This window comes from Sardina pilchardus, chromosome 1 (genome assembly GCF_963854185.1).
Source record: "Sardina pilchardus chromosome 1, fSarPil1.1, whole genome shotgun sequence".
NCBI lineage: Eukaryota > Metazoa > Chordata > Actinopteri > Clupeiformes > Clupeidae > Sardina > Sardina pilchardus.
In genome coordinates this window covers 1,404,756-1,415,286 of record NC_084994.1, presented here as the reverse complement: position 1 = coordinate 1,415,286, position 10,531 = coordinate 1,404,756, and positions in this window count along the sequence as shown.

Below are 10,531 nucleotides of genomic sequence, written 5' to 3'. Positions count from 1 at the left end.
GGTGGTAGTCATAGTTGAAGACAACTGGCAGTTAAAATGGCTGAACAGTTGATTAATTGAGCAGTTTAAATGTTTAATTCTTTAATTGTGAATAATTGTAGTAAGGACTTTCATTATGAAACAGTTTCAGGCAGTAGAAACAGTTGGAGGGAGTCATAGTTGATGACAGCTGACAGTTAAAATGGATGAAAAGTTAAATAGTTGAACAGTTTAAATAGTTGAATTAATTAATAGTGAATTATTTGAGTGAGGACTTTTATTTTGAAACAGTTTCAGGCAGTAGAAACAGTTGGAGGGAGTCATAGTTGATGAAAACGGAAAGTTGGAATAGCCAAACAGTTAAATAGTTGAGTAGTTTAAATAGTTGAATGAATTAATAGTGAATTTAGTTTCAGGCAGTAGAAACAGTTGGAGGGAGTCATAGTTGATGCAAACTGACAGTTGGAATAGCCAAACAGTTAAATAGTTGAGTAGTTTAAATAGTTGAATTAATTAATAGTGAATTTAGTTTCAGGCAGTAGAAACAGTTGGAGGGAGTCATAGTTGATGAAAACGGAGAGTTGGAATAGCCAAACAGTTAAATAGTTGAGTATAAATAGTTGAGTAGTTTAAATAGTTGATGACAACTGACAATTAAAATGGCTGAACAGTTAAATAGTTGAGTAGTTTAAATGGTTGAATGATTTGATAGTGAATTATGGTAGTGAGGATTTTTATTTTGAAACAGTTTTGGGCACAGGGAACAGTTGAATAGGATCTGTAGTCTTATTAGAGGCAGACTTTATGCTTAAAAGCCTGAGAGAGAGAGTTCTGGCATACAGTAGGATTCTAGAAGCCTTAGAGTTCTGGGATAGGATTCTAAAAGCCTGGGAGAGAGAGTTCTGGCATAGGATTCTAATCGGTGATGTCATAATCATAATGTTAAGTCTATGGGGAAATTTTGATAGTTTTAATTAAATAGTTTAAAAAGTATAAAAGTTACAAAGTTGAAAAATACATGTCTCCAGTCACCTAAGTAAGATCTACGCGACACAGTTTGAATGAAGTTTCAAAGTTAAACCGTTGAAGCCGCATTAAACGCACAAAAAGCGTTAGAAGAAGAATAAGAACTATAACTAGAGAAAGCAATTCCAAGGAATTACGAGTGCATGAAAATTGAGACATTTCTGCTCAGTAAAATATTGTTAGATAACGTTTCAAATATCATTCAAGCACAAAGATAGAGGTGAAGCAGATAAAAGGTTGATGGGAGTCATAGTTGATGACAATTAACAGCTGGAATGGGCAAAAAGTTAAACTGTTGAGTAGTTTAAATAGTTGAATTAATTAATAGTGAATTATTTGGGCAGCCGTGGTGTACTGGTTAGCGCATCGGGCTTATAACCGGAAGGTTGCCGGTTCGATCCCCGACCAGTCCACCACGGCTGAAGTGCCCTTGAGCAAGGCACCTAACCCCTCACTGCTCCCCGAGCGCCGCTGGTTGGGCAGGCAGCTCACTGCTCTGGGTTGTTGATTCACCTCACTGTGTGTTCACTGTGTGCTGTGTGTTCACTAATTCGGTTAAATTGGGTTAAATGCAGAGAACTGAATTTCCCTCACGGGATCAAAAAAGTATATATTCTATTCTATTTTTTTTATTTTAGTAAGGAGTTTTATTTTGAAACAGCTGTGGGCAGAGGAAACTGTTGGTGGGATACATAGTTGATGACAACTGACAGTTAAAATGGCTTAACAGTTAAATAGTTGAATTGTTTAATAGTGAATTTAGTTTCAGGCAGTAGAAACAGTTGGAGGGAGTCATAGTTGATGAAAACGAGTTGGAATAGCCAAACAGTTAAATAGTTGAGTATAAATAGTTGAGTAGTTTAAACAGTTGATGACAACTGACAGTTAAAATGGCTGAACAGTTAAATAGTTGAGTAGTTTAAATAGTTGAATTATTTAATAGTGAATTTAGTTTCAGGCAGTAGAAACAGTTGGAGGGAGTCATAGTTGATGAAAACGGACAGTTGGAATAGCCAAACAGTTAAATAGTTGAATATACATAGTTGAGTAGTTTAAATAGTTGATGACAACTGACAGTTAAAATGGCTGAACAGTTAAATAGTTGAGTAGTTTAAATAGTTGAATTGTTTAATAGTGAATTTAGTTTCAGGCAGTAGAAACAGTTGGAGGGAGTCATAGTTGATGAAAACAGACAGTTGGAATAGCCAAACAGTTAAATAGTTGAATATAAATAGTTGAGTAGTTTAAATAGTTGAATTAATTAATAGTGAATTTAGTTTCAGGCAGTAGAAACAGTTGGAGGGAGTCATAGTTGATGAAAACTGACAGTTTGAATAGCCAAACAGTTAAATAGTTGAGTAGTTTAAACAGTTGATGACAACTGACAGTTAAAATGGCTGAACAGTTAAATAGTTGAGTAGCCTAGTTGAAATGGTTGAACGATTTGATAGTGGGCACAGGGAACAGTTGAGCAGGATCTGTAGTCTTATTAGAGCCAGCCTGAGAGAGAGAGAGTTCTGGCATACAGTAGGATTCTAGAAGCCTGAGAGTTCTGGCATAGGATTCTAAAAGCCTGGGAGAGAGAGTTCTGGCATAGGATTCTAATCGAATTGTGATGTCATAATCACAATGTTAAGTCTATGGGGAAATTTTGATAGTTTTAATTAAATAGTTTAAAAAGTATAAAAGTTTCAAAGTTGAACAATATATAGCTGAAGTCACCTAAGTGCGATCTACGCGACACAGTTTGAATGAAGTTTCAAAGTTAAACCGTTGAAGCCGCATTACACGCACAAAAAGCGTTAGAAGAAGAAGTTTAATAAGAATAAGTGGAATAACAATAGAGTGCATTTTTCATGCACTCTAATAAGAACTAGAGAAAGCAATTCCAGGGAATTACGAGTGCATGAAAATTGAGACAAAGATAGAGGTGAAGTAGAGAAAAGGTTGAGGGGAGTCATAGTTGATGACAATTAACAGTTGGAATGAGCAAAAAGTTAAACAGTTGAGTAGTTCAAATAGTTGAGCTATTGAATAGAGAATTATTGTGTGAGGACTTTTATTTTGAAACAGTTGTGGGCAGAGGAAACTGTTAGAGGGATACATAGCTGATGACAACTGTAATTCGGAATGGCTAAAGAGTTAAATAGTTGCATAGTTTAAATAGTTACATTATTACATACGGAATTATGACACTGATGACTTATTTTGAAACAGTTGTGGGCAGAGGAAATAGGTGGTGGTAGTCATAGTTGAAGACAACTGGCAGTTAAAATGGCTGAACAGTTGATTAATTGAGCAGTTTAAATGTTTAATTCTTTAATTGTGAATAATTGTAGTAAGGACTTTCATTATGAAACAGTTTCAGGCAGTAGAAACAGTTGGAGGGAGTCATAGTTGATGACAGCTGACAGTTAAAATGGATGAAAAGTTAAATAGTTGAACAGTTTAAATAGTTGAATTAATTAATAGTGAATTATTTGAGTGAGGACTTTTATTTTGAAACAGTTTCAGGCAGTAGAAACAGTTGGAGGGAGTCATAGTTGATGAAAACGGAAAGTTGGAATAGCCAAACAGTTAAATAGTTGAGTAGTTTAAATAGTTGAATGAATTAATAGTGAATTTAGTTTCAGGCAGTAGAAACAGTTGGAGGGAGTCATAGTTGATGCAAACTGACAGTTGGAATAGCCAAACAGTTAAATAGTTGAGTAGTTTAAATAGTTGAATTAATTAATAGTGAATTTAGTTTCAGGCAGTAGAAACAGTTGGAGGGAGTCATAGTTGATGAAAACGGAGAGTTGGAATAGCCAAACAGTTAAATAGTTGAGTATAAATAGTTGAGTAGTTTAAATAGTTGATGACAACTGACAATTAAAATGGCTGAACAGTTAAATAGTTGAGTAGTTTAAATGGTTGAATGATTTGATAGTGAATTATGGTAGTGAGGATTTTTATTTTGAAACAGTTTTGGGCACAGGGAACAGTTGAATAGGATCTGTAGTCTTATTAGAGGCAGACTTTATGCTTAAAAGCCTGAGAGAGAGAGTTCTGGCATACAGTAGGATTCTAGAAGCCTTAGAGTTCTGGGATAGGATTCTAAAAGCCTGGGAGAGAGAGTTCTGGCATAGGATTCTAATCGGTGATGTCATAATCATAATGTTAAGTCTATGGGGAAATTTTGATAGTTTTAATTAAATAGTTTAAAAAGTATAAAAGTTACAAAGTTGAAAAATACATGTCTCCAGTCACCTAAGTAAGATCTACGCGACACAGTTTGAATGAAGTTTCAAAGTTAAACCGTTGAAGCCGCATTAAACGCACAAAAAGCGTTAGAAGAAGAATAAGAACTATAATAAGAACTAGAGAAAGCAATTCCAGGGAATTACGAGTGCATGAAAATTGAGACAAAGATAGAGGTGAAGTAGAGAAAAGGTTGAGGGGAGTCATAGTTGATGACAATTAATAGTTGGAATGAGCAAAAAGTTAAACAGTTGAGTAGTTCAAATAGTTGAGCTATTTAATAGAGAATTATTGTGTGAGGACTTTTATTTTGAAACAGTTGTGGGCAGAGGAAACTGTTGGGTGGGATACATAGCTGATGACAACTGTAATTCGGAATGGCTGAAGAGTTAAATAGTTGCATAGTTTAAATAGTTACATTATTAAATACGGAATTAGGACACTGATGACTTATTTTGAAACAGTTGTGGGCAGAGAAAATGGGTGGTGGGAGTCATAGTTGAAGACAACTGACAGTTAAAATGGCTGAACAGTTGATTAATTGAGCAGTTTAAATGTTTAATTCTTTAATTGTGAATAATTGTAGTAAGGACTTAGCCTGGGTTTTCCCATACTGCCTTGCGCGGTGATTTCAATCCCGCTGCTAAGCCAGTCTGGAAACTAACGCCCAAATGTTCGCCTGATGTTGGCGAACCAATCACAGAACATCCGAGAAGTTTCCGTTGCCCTCTTGCGTCTACATTCGACGCCAAAGGATTTACGGCAGCCCTTAGCGTTGCATACGAACGAGTTGGGTGAGCTATGCGCATTTGATAGACATCCGTGGCGCCCAATGAACGGATCTGGGCATTTTTTCAAATACGAGAAAATGAACGTCTGGTTGCCAGACCACGTCTCATTTGAGAAGTGGGAGGCGTTAGCCAGGCTAGTAAGGACTTTCATTAAGAAACAGTTTCAGGCAGTAGAAACAGTTGGAGGGAGTCATAGTTGATGACAACTGACAGTTAGAATGGCTGAACAGTTAAATAGTTGAATAGTTTAAATAGTTGAATTAATTAATAGTGAATTATTTTAGTGAAGACTTATTTTGAAACAGTTTCGTGCAGTAGAAACAGTTGGAGGGAGTCATAGTTGATGCAAACTGACAGTTGGAATAGCCAAACAGTTAAATAGTTGAGTAGTTTAAATAGTTGAATTAATTAATAGTGAATTTAGTTTCAGGCAGTAGAAACAGTTGGAGGGAGTCATAGTTGATGAAAACGGAGAGTTGGAATAGCCAAACAGTTAAATAGTTGAGTATAAATAGTTGAGTAGTTTAAATAGTTGATGACAACTGACAGTTAAAATGGCTGAACAGTTAAATAGTTGAGTAGTTTAAATGGTTGAATGATTTGATGGTGAATTATGGTAGTGAGGATTTTTATTTTTAAACAGTTTTGGGCACAGGGAACAGTTGAATAGGATCTGTAGTCCTATTAGAGCCAGACTTTATGCTTAAAAGCCTGAGAGAGAGAGTTCTGGCATACAGTAGGATTCTAGAAGCCTGAGAGTTCTGGGATAGGATTCTAAAAGCCTGGGAGAGAGAGTTCTGGCATAGGATTCTAATCGGTGATGTCATAATCACAATGTTAAGTCTATGGGGAAATTTTGATAGTTTTAATTAAATAGTTTAAAAAGTATAAAAGTTACAAAGTTGAAAAATACATGTCTCCAGTCACCTAAGTAAGATCTACGCGACACAGTTTGAATGAAGTTTCAAAGTTAAACCGTTGAAGCCGCATTAAACGCACAAAAAGCGTTAGAAGAAGAATAATAATAAGAATAATTGGAATAACAATAGAGTGCATTTTTCATGCACTCTAATAAGTGGAATAACAGTAGAGTGCATTTTTCATGCACTCTAACTAGAGAAAGCAATTCCAGGGAATTACGAGTGCATGAAAATTGAGACAAAGATAGAGGTGAAGTAGAGAAAAGGTTGAGGGGAGTCATAGTTGATGACAATTAACAGTTGGAATGAGCAAAAAGTTAAACAGTTGAGTAGTTCAAATAGTTGAGCTATTGAATAGAGAATTATTGTGTGAGGACTTTTATTTTGAAACAGTTGTGGGCAGAGGAAACTGTTAGAGGGATACATAGCTGATGACAACTGTAATTCGGAATGGCTAAAGAGTTAAATAGTTGCATAGTTTAAATAGTTACATTATTACATACGGAATTATGACACTGATGACTTATTTTGAAACAGTTGTGGGCAGAGGAAATAGGTGGTGGTAGTCATAGTTGAAGACAACTGGCAGTTAAAATGGCTGAACAGTTGATTAATTGAGCAGTTTAAATGTTTAATTCTTTAATTGTGAATAATTGTAGTAAGGACTTTCATTATGAAACAGTTTCAGGCAGTAGAAACAGTTGGAGGGAGTCATAGTTGATGACAGCTGACAGTTAAAATGGATGAAAAGTTAAATAGTTGAACAGTTTAAATAGTTGAATTAATTAATAGTGAATTATTTGAGTGAGGACTTTTATTTTGAAACAGTTTCAGGCAGTAGAAACAGTTGGAGGGAGTCATAGTTGATGAAAACGGAAAGTTGGAATAGCCAAACAGTTAAATAGTTGAGTAGTTTAAATAGTTGAATGAATTAATAGTGAATTTAGTTTCAGGCAGTAGAAACAGTTGGAGGGAGTCATAGTTGATGCAAACTGACAGTTGGAATAGCCAAACAGTTAAATAGTTGAGTAGTTTAAATAGTTGAATTAATTAATAGTGAATTTAGTTTCAGGCAGTAGAAACAGTTGGAGGGAGTCATAGTTGATGAAAACGGAGAGTTGGAATAGCCAAACAGTTAAATAGTTGAGTATAAATAGTTGAGTAGTTTAAATAGTTGATGACAACTGACAATTAAAATGGCTGAACAGTTAAATAGTTGAGTAGTTTAAATGGTTGAATGATTTGATAGTGAATTATGGTAGTGAGGATTTTTATTTTGAAACAGTTTTGGGCACAGGGAACAGTTGAATAGGATCTGTAGTCTTATTAGAGGCAGACTTTATGCTTAAAAGCCTGAGAGAGAGAGTTCTGGCATACAGTAGGATTCTAGAAGCCTTAGAGTTCTGGGATAGGATTCTAAAAGCCTGGGAGAGAGAGTTCTGGCATAGGATTCTAATCGGTGATGTCATAATCATAATGTTAAGTCTATGGGGAAATTTTGATAGTTTTAATTAAATAGTTTAAAAAGTATAAAAGTTACAAAGTTGAAAAATACATGTCTCCAGTCACCTAAGTAAGATCTACGCGACACAGTTTGAATGAAGTTTCAAAGTTAAACCGTTGAAGCCGCATTAAACGCACAAAAAGCGTTAGAAGAAGAATAAGAACTATAATAAGAACTAGAGAAAGCAATTCCAGGGAATTACGAGTGCATGAAAATTGAGACAAAGATAGAGGTGAAGTAGAGAAAAGGTTGAGGGGAGTCATAGTTGATGACAATTAACAGTTGGAATGAGCAAAAAGTTCAACAGTTGAGTAGTTCAAATAGTTGAGCTATTTAATAGAGAATTATTGTGTGAGGACTTTCATTTTGAAACAGTTGTGGGCAGAGGAAACTGTTGGTGGGATACATAGCTGATGACAACTGTAATTCGGAATGGCTGAAGAGTTAAATAGTTGCATAGTTTAAATAGTAACAGTATTAAATACGGAATTAGGACACTTATGACTTATTTTGAAACAGTTGTGGGCAGAGGAAATAGGTGGTGGGAGTCATAGTTGAAGACAACTGACAGTTAAAATGGCTGAACAGTTGATTAATTGAGCAGTTTAAATGTTTAATTCTTTAATTGTGAATAATTGTAGTAGAACTTTCATTAAGAAACAGTTTCAGGCAGTAGAAACAGTTGGAGGGAGTCATAGTTGATGACAACTGACAGTTAGCATGGCTGAACAGTTAATGGTTGAATAGTTTAAATAGTTGAATTAATTAATAGTGAATTATTTGAGTGAGGACTTTTATTTTGAAACAGTTTCAGGCAGTAGAAACAGTTGGAGGGAGTCATAGTTGATGAAAACGGACAGTTGGAATAGCCAAACAGTTAAATAGTTGAGTAGTTTAAATAGTTGAACTAATTAATAGTGAATTTAGTTTCAGGCAGTAGAAACAGTTGGAGGGAGTCATAGTTGATGAAAACTGACATTTTGAATAGCCAAACAGTTGAATAGTTGAGTATAAATAGTTGAGTAGTTTAAATAGTTGAATTAATAATATTGAATTTAGTTTCAGGCAGTAGAAACAGTTGGAGGGAGTCATAGTTGATGAAAACAGACAGTTGGAATAGCCAAACAGTTAAATAGTTGAGTAGTTTAAATAGTTGAATTAATTAATAGTGAATTTAGTTTCAGGCAGTAGAAACAGTTGGAGGGAGTCATAGTTGATGAAAACTGACAGTTTGAATAGCCAAACAGTTAAATAGTTGAGTAGTTTAAACAGTTGATGACAACTGACAGTTAAAATGGCTGAACAGTTAAATAGTTGAGTAGTTTAAATGGTTGAACGATTTGATAGTGAATTATGGTAGTGAGGATTTTTATTTTGAAACAGTTTTGGGCACAGGGAACAGTTGAGCAGGAACTGTAGTCTTATCAGAGCCAGACTGCATGCTTAAGAGCCTGAGAGAGAGAGTTCTGGCATACAGTAGGATTCTAGAAGCCTGAGAGTTCTGGCATAGGATTCTAAAAGCCTGGGAGAGAGAGTTCTAGCATAGGATTCTAATCTGAATTGTGATGTCATAATCACAATGTTAAGTCTATGGGGAAATTTTGATAGTTTTAATTAAATAGTTTAAAAAGTTTCAAAGTTTCAAAGTTGAAAAAAACAAAGCTGAAGTCACCTAAGTGAGATCTACGCAACACAGTTTGAATGAAGTTTCAAAGTTAAACCGTTGAAGCCGCATTAAATGCGTAAAAAGCGTTAGAAGAAGAAGTTTAATAAGAATAATTCGGATAACAATAGAGTGCATTTTTCATGCACTCTAACTAGAGAAAGCAATTCCAGGGAATTACGAGTGCATGAAAATTGAGACAAAGATAGAGGTGAAGTAGAGAAAAGGTTGAGGGGAGTCATAGTTATTGACAATTAACAGTTGGAATGAGCAACAAGTTAAACAGTTGAGTAGTTCAAATAGTTGAGCTATTTAATAGAGAATAATTGTGTGAGGACTTTTACTTTGAAACAGTTGTGGGCAGAGGAAACTGTTGGTGGAATACATAGCTGATGACAACTGTCGGAATGGCTAAAGAGTTAAATAGTTGCATAGTTTAAATAGTTACATTATGAAATACGGAATTATGACACTGATGACTGATTTTGAAACAGTTGTGGGCAGAGGAAACAGTTGGAGGGAGTCAAAGTTGATGACAACTGACAGTTAGAATGGCTGAACAGTTAAATAGTTGAATAGTTTTAATAGTTGAATTAAGTAATAGTGAATTATTTTAGTGAAGACTTTTATTTTGAAACAGTTTCAGGCAGTAGAAACAGTTGAAGGGAGTCATAGTTGATGCAAACTGACAGTTGGAATAGCCAAACAGTTAAATAGTTGAGTAGTTTAAATAGTTGAATTAATTAATAGTGAATTTAGTTTCAGGCAGTAGAAACAGTTGGAGGGAGTCCTAGTTGATGAAAACTGACAGTTGAAATAGCCAAACAGTTAAATAGTTGAGTAGTTTAAACAGTTGATGACAACTGACAGTTAAAATGGCTGAACATTTAAATAGTTGAGTAGTTTAAATGGTTAAACGATTTGATAGTGAATTATGGTAGTGAGGATTTTTATTTTGAAACAGTTTTAGGCACAGGGAACAGTTGAACAAGATCTGTAGTCTTTTTATTTTGAAACAGTTGGAGGGAGTCATAGTTGATGAAAACTGACAGATGGAATAGCCAAACAGTTAAATAGTTGAGTAGTTTAAATAGTTGAATCAATTAATAGTGAATTTAGTTTGAGGGAGTCATAGTTGATGAAACTGACAGATGGAATAGCTAAACAGTTAAATAGTTTAGTAGTTTAAATAGTTGAATTAATTAATAGTGCATTTAGTTTCAGGCAGCAGAAAAAGTTGGAGGGAGTCATAGTTGATGAAAACGGACAGTTGGAATAGCCAAACAGTTAAATAGTTGAGTAGTTTAAATAGTTGAATTAATTAATAGTGAATTTAGTTTCAGGCAGTAGAAACAGTTGGAGGGAGTCAAAGTTGATGAAAACGGACAGTTGGAATAGCAACAGTTAA